Genomic DNA, 9,544 nt, shown 5'->3' with positions numbered 1-9,544 from the left:
GGGGACGGTGAGTCCACCGCCTCTCCGGGCAGCCCATTACAGTGACTAAAATTCTCCACAGTGAGAATTAAGGCTGACAGAGGAGGGGGGGGGCAAAAAAGCACGGAGGGAAGATTCGTCCCCGCCCAGCCTCGGAGATCGGCCCCTATGTCAGCATTTATTGCAATTGTGGAACTGTTCTCATCTCGCTGCGCTTCTCTCCCCCCCCTTCCTGGGGAATGGTTGGGTCCCGCTGGGTGAGCTTGCTGAGGGAAGCCGGCAACATTAGGAGCAAGGAGCGTTGGTGGTATAGTGGTTAGCATAGCTGCCTTCCAAGCAGTTGACCCGGGTTCGATTCCCGGCCAACGCAGCTCAATGTTTTAATCCCATTTTTTTTTCTTTCCCCCCGTTTCTCACCTATTCCGAAGCGATACGAGACGCCCCCTGGCAAGCGGGGCGAGCTTTTCGCCCGCCCGAAGAGCCCCGCTGGTCAGTGATGGGGCACACGGTGCTGTTACAGCTCATGGTGGGGGCCCCGAACAGTCGGAGGGAAGTAAATAAATCAGAAGGAGAAGAAAAAAAAAAAGGTAAAAACCCAGCAGAAAACGGGGAAATAACCCAAACCATAAAAAAAAAAAAAACGGAGAACAAACCAACTGAAAAAACGCGCGCCCCATGAAAGAAAAACAGGTGTTTCCGCCCGGGATCGAACCGGGGACCTTTCGCGTGTGAGGCGAACGTGATAACCGCTACACTACGGAAACCCGCTGAAAGGCGGCCTTCCGGGCGGTTCCCATGTTTGCTCTTTCCCGCCACAGCGGCTGAGGGGACGCGCGTGTCTCTCGCGGCAACCTCAAATAAACCCCTCCCCAAACACCAAGAGACGCCGCGCGGGACTCCAGCGATTCGCCTTAATGACTAATTAGCGCTCCCACAGCCCCGCTCGCCTCAGGAGGCGGCAGAGCTGCGCGTCCCCGGGCAGCGCTTCAGGGCTCCCCTCACGGCGGGCGCGGCCGCGCGGGGAGGTTCCCGCTGAGGGGGCGCAGGGCTCCGCCGAAGAGCTGTCTTTTTTTTCCCTAAAGCAGCTGCCACCAGATGTCGGTAGAATAGTGGAGACAGGGAGTGGAGCTCCCTGGAGAGATGCTCAGGAGGGAGGGGATCCCTCCGGCCCAGGGGACAGTGGCTGGATGAGGAACGGCCCTCAAGGACAGGCCTTGGTGGGCTCCTTGCTGTGGAGGGAAGTTTCCCCTCCCTGTGAACGAAGCTTCTCTGACGGGTCAGGCTGTTCTCATCATGGAATCAGAAAATCCCAGGATGGTTTGGGCTGGAAGGACCTCAAAGCTTATCCAGTTCCACCCCCTGCCATGGGCAGGGGCACCTTCCACTAGCCCAGGATGCTCCAACCTGGCCTTGGACACTTCCAGGGATCCAGAGGCAGCCACAGCTTCTCTGGAAAATCCATCCCAGTCCCTCCCCACCCTCAGTCAAGACCTGACAATATATTCCAGGAATATGTTTGTTCCTCTTCTTTTACCTTACTGCAGTGTTAACAATTTACACATCCACGGCAATCCTCCTCTTTTTGGTCAGACCTCAGCCCTTGGAATCAGGTGGTAACACGAGAATTATTTTTTCCTGCGTTGTTTTCTTGGTTGAAGTGTGTTTTATGCTCTGCTGGCTGCAGAGAAAAGCTTAGAAGGGAGAAATGAATCAGAAAATCAGACAAAAGCAAGAAGAACCTCACTTTTAATAACACTTGCTCTTAATAAAATCTACACTTAATTTTCCAATTTAATTTTACAATTTTGTAGCTGGTCTCTATTTGGGGCCAAACAGAGGGTTGTCACGTGTCATTTACCTTCAGGTCTTGCCAGTGCTTTATTCTGATCTGACTTATGATAAGGATTATTAGTGTTACATCCAAGCCCACAACAAACCCGATGTCCTGGGGCTTGTTTGCTTCGTGTCGTTGTTAAACACCCTGGAGTGAAATTCTTTTTGCCTGCAGCTGCCAGAGCTGCAGGAGAGGACTGGCTCCAACCTTTGCACTGAGCATCAGTGCTGGGGACAAACCTAATCTATAGCTGGGGGCAGAGTCCCCTCCCTCGAGCAGAAGGAAGCGGAGCTGTAAATGCCCCAAGACCATTCGTGGAAAGATCAAATTTGGGGTTTGTTTTCTTCCACAGACCTCTTTCAGGCCAGGAAAGGAGCTGCAGAGCAGACAGCGCCAGGGAGGAGGCTCTTGGAAGGAGCCTGTGGGAGGCAGAGGCGGGAATTCAGTGACAGACATCGTGCTGCCGCTGTTCCCTCCCAAACCCACACAGATCCCGAGGTGATCCCTCCTTCGGGCAGCGCCGGGCTCTGGTAACCTCGGCACACACCGTGTAGGTGGGTCATGGGCTCTGGGTCCTCCTTTGGGGGCCCACACAAAGCTCCCTCTTCCCATCAGCTGGAATGGCTCCCGAGGATGTTCCTGACAAAGACCCATTGTCGGGGACTGCTCCAACTTTGCCCGCAGGACAAAGAGCATGGTGGCGTTTCAGTCTCCCCTCCAAGCCCCCGACTCATCCCACTCCCTCTGCTCCCAGCACTTCCAACCCCTGCGAGTGTGGGAGCCCCCTCTGCCTCACCCCGTCCCCAGAGCCCCAGAAAGGACTGTCACATAAATACCCAGGGAAAAAGAAAAAGCACCGGGGGACTCGTTTGGAGGCGAGGGATGGATATTCCCTTCTATTATCACCAGCATCTGCCCTTTCTGAGCGAGGAGCCCTCCCCCAGCCTCGGCCGTGCTCGGCTTTGTTTCCCTGCCACGCTGCACAGTCCCATTCTCCCCTTTTCCTCCCTCCACTCCCCGATCCAAGAGGGGAGCTGGGAGCACTATGTGGAGCAGGAGAGCTGACAATCAGGGCCAGGAGACAAGGCTGCCTCGCACAATACCCCCCTCCCCTCCCCAATTAGCCATTCATTTCTTCTCCCTCTGAAATGGGGAGCGCAGCCCTTGTGTGCCGGGAGATAAAACAAGCCCGGGCTTCAATAGCACTGATTTAAATTAGGTCAGGCTGCCTTTTGTGTGGCGGGGACCACACAATAGCAGTCACACGACGGTGGAGGGGAGCAGCATAAAGGAAAAAGAGGCCAAGCAAGTGGCACAGATGCTGGGAGTCGGTGGGTGCTGGGGGGTGAGGGGTGTGTGTGGCGGTAGCAGAGGGGGCAGACGCTCAGCCAGCACGTGATGCTGAGGCATAAAAGGGGCAGCGTGGTCAGCAGGGGACAGAGAAGGTCAAACGCTGCCTGTGCAGAGAGAAAATCGTCAGCTGGTTCTGCCACGCCACAGCCATGTGCCCTTGGAACTGGCTTTTATCCATAAGTGGTTGTGAGGCAAAGGGGCGGCAAGTTTTGGGCCCCTCAGGACAAGAAACACTGAGGGGTGGGAGCGTGTCCAGAGGAAGCAACGGAGCTGGGGAAGGGGCTGGAGCACAGGGAGAGGCTGAGGGAGCTGGGGGGGCTCAGCCTGGGGAAAAGGAGGCTCGGGGGGGACCTTCTCCCTCTCTACAACTCCCTGACAGGAGGGGGGAGTCAGAAGAGAGTCAGGCTCTGCTCCCAGGGAATAAGGGACGGGTTATGCCAGGGGAGGGCCAAGTTGAATATTAGGAAAAATTTCTTCACTGTTAAGCTCTGGAATAGGCTGTTTAGGGCAGTGGTGGAGTCACCAACCCTGGAAGTGTTCAAAAAACACGTGGATGTGGCACGTGGGGACATGATTTGGTGGTGAACATGGGGATGGTGCTGGGTTGATGGCTGGGCTTGATGATCTCTGGGTTCTTTTCCAATGTCAATGATTCCATCATTCCATGATTCTGATGATCTTGTCATATAACATCCTCCCTGAGCTCTAGCACAAGTTCTGTTGGTCATGTGGGGGGAAGGCCCAGAGATGCTGCTTTTCCTCTTGGAAAAAAAAGGGAATTGCAGAGGGACAGCAGTTTGGACAACACTCTCCAGCACATGGTGGGATTGTTGGGGTTGTCCTGGGCCAGGAGTTGAACTGGTGATCCTTTTGGGCCCCTTCCCTTTTGGGATATCCCATGATTCCATGACCTGGGTTGCAATCCCCAGCTTTTCCCAAGGTTTCCAATTACTTTCCCTTCACATGTTCACCAAAACTCCACTCCTGGCCTGAGCACCTGGTGTGCTGTGAAACCCTACACCGGGTTCTTTATGGATCAGTGAGTCTGGGGAAAAAACCAACAACTCCTTCAACATGATCTCTGAACCCAGATCCTCAAAGCCATCTGAGTGTCTGCCCTCAGAGAGAGGCCCTGGGGAGAGTTTTCCAGGAGGATGTGAGTGCTGGAGCCTTGTCCCAGCTCTCACCCCAGTTCCATTAATATCCATACCGTGATTAAAATGGAAATGCAGATGTTCATGTTTATCTGGCTGCAGGAGGACACAGGAGCAGGGTTTTCATGAGCAACAAGAGCCTGACCTTCCCAGCAAGCTGTTGTCCTGCTTCAAACGAGTTTATCCAGGCAAATCCATATGCAAAGGAAGGGCAGGTAAGTTTAAAAACAAGGCTTCACCCCTTCAGGTGTCTCAGGCAGAAACTTCTCACATAAAAAAATGGTCTTTTGTGCCCCGGATTGGGCTTTTTAAAGGTAAAACTTTGCTCCAGCTGGGCCCCAAAAAACCTGCTGATGGGAGAAAATACGGGTGTGGAAATGTGGAAAGACATAATCAGCCACTTAATTCAGCCTTTTTGAAAGCTCAACTCGATATTCTTCGGCAGTTGCAAGGGGAAAAAAAAGCTGTCAATGAAAACAATATTTAAGCAAAACGTTTCTTGTGTTACAAAGTCATAATTTTCATGCTACAGTTACAAGCAGTATCATTCCCACTACTGATAGTAGAAAAGTAGGAGAGCCAAAGCACTGAGTGTGCCAGCCAGTGCCAAAAAGAGAAAACTAGGTTAAACTCTGAGCTATCAGTTATTCCCACTCTCCTTCATTTGTTTGTTCACACATGAATAATTGTTTTTTAAAAGCCAAGATGATTTTGAGCCCCTCTGGGCCATCACCTGACCCTCCATGCCCTACACAACTCCCAGGTTGGTCTAAACACCCCCCTTCCCACGGGCACAGGCAGTGGAATATTTGGTGATGTTGGAAAGACAGACACTAAAAATAAGCCCTCCTTTTTTAACAGTGAGTGTAATTAAGCACTGAAATAGTGCCTGTTGGAGGGAGGTGGCCCTGGAGGCACCGAGCCAAAACGAGACATGTTGCTAAAAGGTATGTTCCCGTTCACCAGATGGTCAGAGCTTTGATGCCTGTGAAATTATCCACCCAGTTCCTGTAGGAAGCCCGTCTGGAGCGACCATAATAGCCCTCATTTCGCTCAGAACACAAATATATGGTTGCTAGTTGTCCCTGCTTTGCTGCTATACTGTTTGGCATATTTTTTGTGAGAACACAAGGAAACCCAACACAAAGGCAAGGGCCTGCTTTGGTTGTTTTGTTTTGCTCCCCAAAGCCCCCGTGCAGGCTGGAGGTGGGCAGATAACAAAAGCAGTGGAAATGTGGCAGCACAAAAACCTGTGTTCTGTCAGGGGAGGGTTGGGATGGATCTCAGGGAAAGGTTCTTCCCCCAGAGGGTGGTTGGGCACTGCCCAGGCTCCCCAGGGTTTGGGCACAGCACCAAGGCTGCCAGAGCTCCAGGAGGGTTTGGACAATGCTCTGAGGGATCGTTGGGGTGTCCTGGGCAGGCCCAGGAGTTGGACTGATGATCCTTGCAGAGTATTCCGTGGTTTTATGACCTGAGTTGTTCTGTGATCCATTTGCTGCTTCCTCTGGTGCCTCTCCCTGCAGAGGCAGAAGAGGCAAAACTCCAGCCCTTGTCCACAACTGACAGGTGTGATGGTTGTGGGTTCCAAACAAAAAGACCAAAAAATTCTGTTTAATCATGCTGATAGTGCACCCATCCACATACATACATAAATCACACCCACACAGTTAGATATGTACAGCTAGAAATTGTCACTCTCCAGCAAATGGCATCATCTGGGATGCTCCCAGGCCATGATTGTGTAAATCCCAGTATTCCTGAGATGGACTCTCTAACCTGACATTCTCATTGGACTCCTTCAGCTCCCCAACAACCCAAACCCCACTGCAGAAACTAAGATGTTTTACAGAGGCTGGTTCATTCCTTGGCTATTTATTTGCTGGTTTGGGTTGGGGTATTTTTTTTTATTATTATTATTATTTGGTTTGTTTATTTTTTTCTTTTATCAGCTCCAGCCGAGACAGGAGAGGGTGGGAGGAGGGTTTTGTTCCTCTGGAGATAACAGGAGGCTGTGTCTGTGCAGCCATGGTGACAAGATCCAGGGCGCTTTCTGCCTTCCAAGCAATTTGCTCCCCACCCCTGGCTCCCAAGGAAAAGTGGGGCAGAGAGAGAGAGAGAGAGAGAGAGAGAAGAGCTTTTGTTTCTCAAGTGCTTCAGCTGTTACTACTAATTAAGCAAAGAGCTCCAGTGTCTTCCCACCTCCCAGGATGAGGAGGATGGAGCTGGGGCAAAAGGAGAGTCAAGAGGCTGAGCTGTGGTGTGGCAGCTCCCTGCTCTTCCTGGAAGGCTCCTCTTCCTGGGCTGGCTGACCTGTGCCATCCCAAAGCCCCAGATCCCCCCTGTGCCATCCCAAAGCCCCAGATCCCCTCTGTGCCATCCCAAAGCCTCAGATCCCCCCTGTGCCATCCCAAAGCCTCAGATCCCCCCTGTGCCATCCCAAAGCCTCAGATTCCCCCTGTGCCATCCCAAAGCCTCAGATTCCCCCTGTGCCATCCCAAAGCCTCAGATCCCGCCTGTGCCATCCCAAAGCCTCAGATCCCCCCTGTGCCATCCCAAAGCCTCAGATTCCCCCTGTGCCATCCCAAAGCCTCAGATTCCCCCTGTGCCATCCCAAAGCCTCAGATTCCCCCTGGCTGCAGGGGGGAAGGAAGGACAGAGCCCGAGCTCAGCACGAGGCCAGATGGAAACCACCACCCCGCTGCTCAAGGTGTCATTATGGGTTTAATGCAAGATGTTCCCGGCTTCCCAGACATGCTGACTATCAGCAGATTGCTCTTTCCTTCTCCAGCTTTCCCTGGATGTCACCCCCTTCCCTCAGAGGTGCCAGCCCCTGCCCTGAGGTCTAACAGCATTTCTGCAACCTCCCCAGTGTGGCTGGTTTTAACCCTCTCTGGCATCACTGGGATGTGCTGGAGGAGCAGGTGCAGTGCCAGCAGCCAGGGATGGGGCAGGTGGCCTTGGCACAGCCAGGTGGGCTTTTTGGGATGAGGAGAGCGAGGTGGGCAGAGAACAGAGCTGGTGGCAGAGGAACCACACAGCCCCTGCCCAGCTCTGCCACGGGAAACACTGCACACGTGTGGGAAGGACTGCCAGGAGGGAGAGAGGGTGGAAATGTGGAGAGAGGAAAGAATTAGTGCTGGGAATAGGAATGCTGCAGGAACCTACCAGCCCATGGAATGGAGGTCTGAGCCCTGGCTCAGCTCTGGGAGGTGCCCACCAAGGCCTGAAGGAGCATTGCAGGTCATGGCTGCTCCTCTGCACCCCTTGAACTCCAATGGATATCTCCAGCCCAGGATCTCACAGGGAGAAATTTAGGGCCTCACTCAGAAACAGATGGTCTCCCTCTTGGGCCCCATCTGCCAGGCAGCACTGGAGCAGTTGGTCTCTGCACTGCTGAGCAGAATCTTATTTACTTTCCCCTCCTGTCAGCAAGGTGATCTCGGGGTAGCTCAGCCCTGCTGGCACAGCCCCGATTTCCAGGAACAGCCAGGAACTCCGAGGTGCAGGAGTGTGACCCCAGAGCCAGAGAGGGCCAGGCACCACGGGATCAACCAGCCCTGACCTCCATCAGCATCCAGCCTGGGGACAGGGCTGTGGTTATAAGAGGTCAGGATGTTTGGGAAGCCCTTTGTTTGGAAGAAAGCCCATGGGTGAAAGGAGCAATCCAGAGGGAAGTTTCTCCAGGCCCAGGCTGCAGGAGAGGTGCCAGGAGCCTTGTCCATGATGAATCCATTGGTACCTGGACTGCTGAGGAACACAGGGTGTGTTTGGTGGAGGTGTCTGGCACTGACCTTTCCTGGAACCAAGCTCTGAGTGTGCATGGTGCTCCTGAACTGAGACAGAGGGAATAAGGAGGCAGCAGCCTGCCTTCTGAGTGTGATTTTTGGGGTGTCCTGGCCATCTGGAAACCCTGGTGAGCTCAGCTTGCTCAGCCTCAGTGTTTCTGACCAGGCAGAAAGGTGGTGGCAGCTCTGGAAAAGTTCAGCCTTAATGCTTGGAAGTGTCTGGCAGAAATCCTTGTCAGCAGAAAGCCTGATGGGCCTGTGAGGAGAGGCTGAGGGAGCTGGGGGGGCTCAGCCTGGAGAAGAGGAGGCTCAGGGGAGACCTCCTCACTCTCTACAACTCCCTGACAGGAGGGGGGAGCCAGGGGGGGGTTGGTCTCTTCTCCCAAGAACCAGCAGTAGGACAAGAGGGCTGGGTCTGAAGCTGTGCCAGGGGAGGGTTAGGTTGGAGATCAGGAAGAATTTCTTTGCAGAGAGGGTGCTCAGCCATTGGAATGGGCTGCCCAGGGAAGGGGTGGATTCTCCATCCCTGGGGGTTTTTAAGAAGAGACTGGATGTGGCATCAGTGCCATGGGCTGGGAACCACAGTGGGGTTGGATCAAGGCTTGGATTGATGATCTCAGAGTTCTTTTCCAACCCAGCTGATTCTCTGATTCTATAATTCTGTGGTGGCTGCTCTGGAAAAGTTCAGCCTTAATGCTTGGAAATCTCCAGCAGAAATCCTTGTCAGCAGAAAGCCTGGGTCTGATCTGTCCTGTGTGCTGGACTCTTCCCCCTCAGCTTCCAAAGACGGGGCAGGAGGGGTTGGAGAGATGGAGCTGCACTTGGCAAACACCCCTTTTCTCCCCGCTCAGGACACAGGCAGCCTCCACCCAGCAGGGACACAGAGCAGTGTCTCCTACCAGCATTAAGCACACACAAAAATAGCAGGTGAGAGCAGCTCCCCTCGAGCAGCACCAGCTGAGATTGCTGAGAAAAGGACTTCACTCCTTCCTTTCTGGGTCCTGCTGCTGCACCGGGGGCCGGGCAGGAGATCAGCCAGCCGTGCACCGGCTCATGTTTTGCAGAGCCCCCCAGCCCCAGCAGCCAGGTCCTGCTCTCTCAGGTTGCCAGGTTAGGCAGGCAGCCCTCTAATGGTGCTGGGTGAGCAGAGGGCACGGAGCACCACTTTATCACCACTTTATCCCCTCCCCTGAGGGTTCCCATCCAGGGAGGCTCCGGCCGGGATGCTGCCGGCGGCAGCTCGGCACTAATCAACCCCGAGGCAGAAGGTGGAAACTTTCTGCTTGCAGCCACTTAGTTTCATTAGAAGCATCAAAAGAGAAAACAGGGCCTCAGGTGGGGCAGGGAGATGCAAGGGATGGGGGGAGAGGGGCTTTGCAGCCTGGTTTTTACGTGGTTTTTAGCAGGGCAGCTTCAGCTGGGGCTGGAGGGGAGAGGAG

At 53.9% G+C, this 9,544-nt stretch overlaps 2 non-coding genes across 2 annotated transcripts; one reads left to right on the top strand and one right to left on the bottom strand.

Annotated features, from left to right (window-relative positions):
* Positions 1-277: 277 nt before the first annotated feature.
* Positions 278-349, top strand: TRNAG-UCC (transfer RNA glycine (anticodon UCC)). Its single transcript has one exon. It is a non-coding gene; the product is annotated as a tRNA-Gly (tRNA).
* Positions 350-670: 321 nt separating this feature from the next.
* On the bottom strand, positions 671-743 carry TRNAV-CAC (transfer RNA valine (anticodon CAC)). Its single transcript has one exon. It is a non-coding gene; the product is annotated as a tRNA-Val (tRNA).
* Positions 744-9,544: the final 8,801 nt, after the last annotated feature.

The sequence above is a fragment of the Manacus candei genome, unplaced genomic scaffold, assembly GCF_025592945.1.
Source record: "Manacus candei isolate 608988 ecotype Guabito, Panama unplaced genomic scaffold, ASM2559294v1 h1tg000078l, whole genome shotgun sequence".
Classification (NCBI taxonomy): Eukaryota; Metazoa; Chordata; class Aves; order Passeriformes; family Pipridae; genus Manacus; species Manacus candei.
The sequence above is the reverse complement of the archived record's forward strand: the minus strand, read 5'-3'. Positions and strand labels throughout refer to the sequence as shown.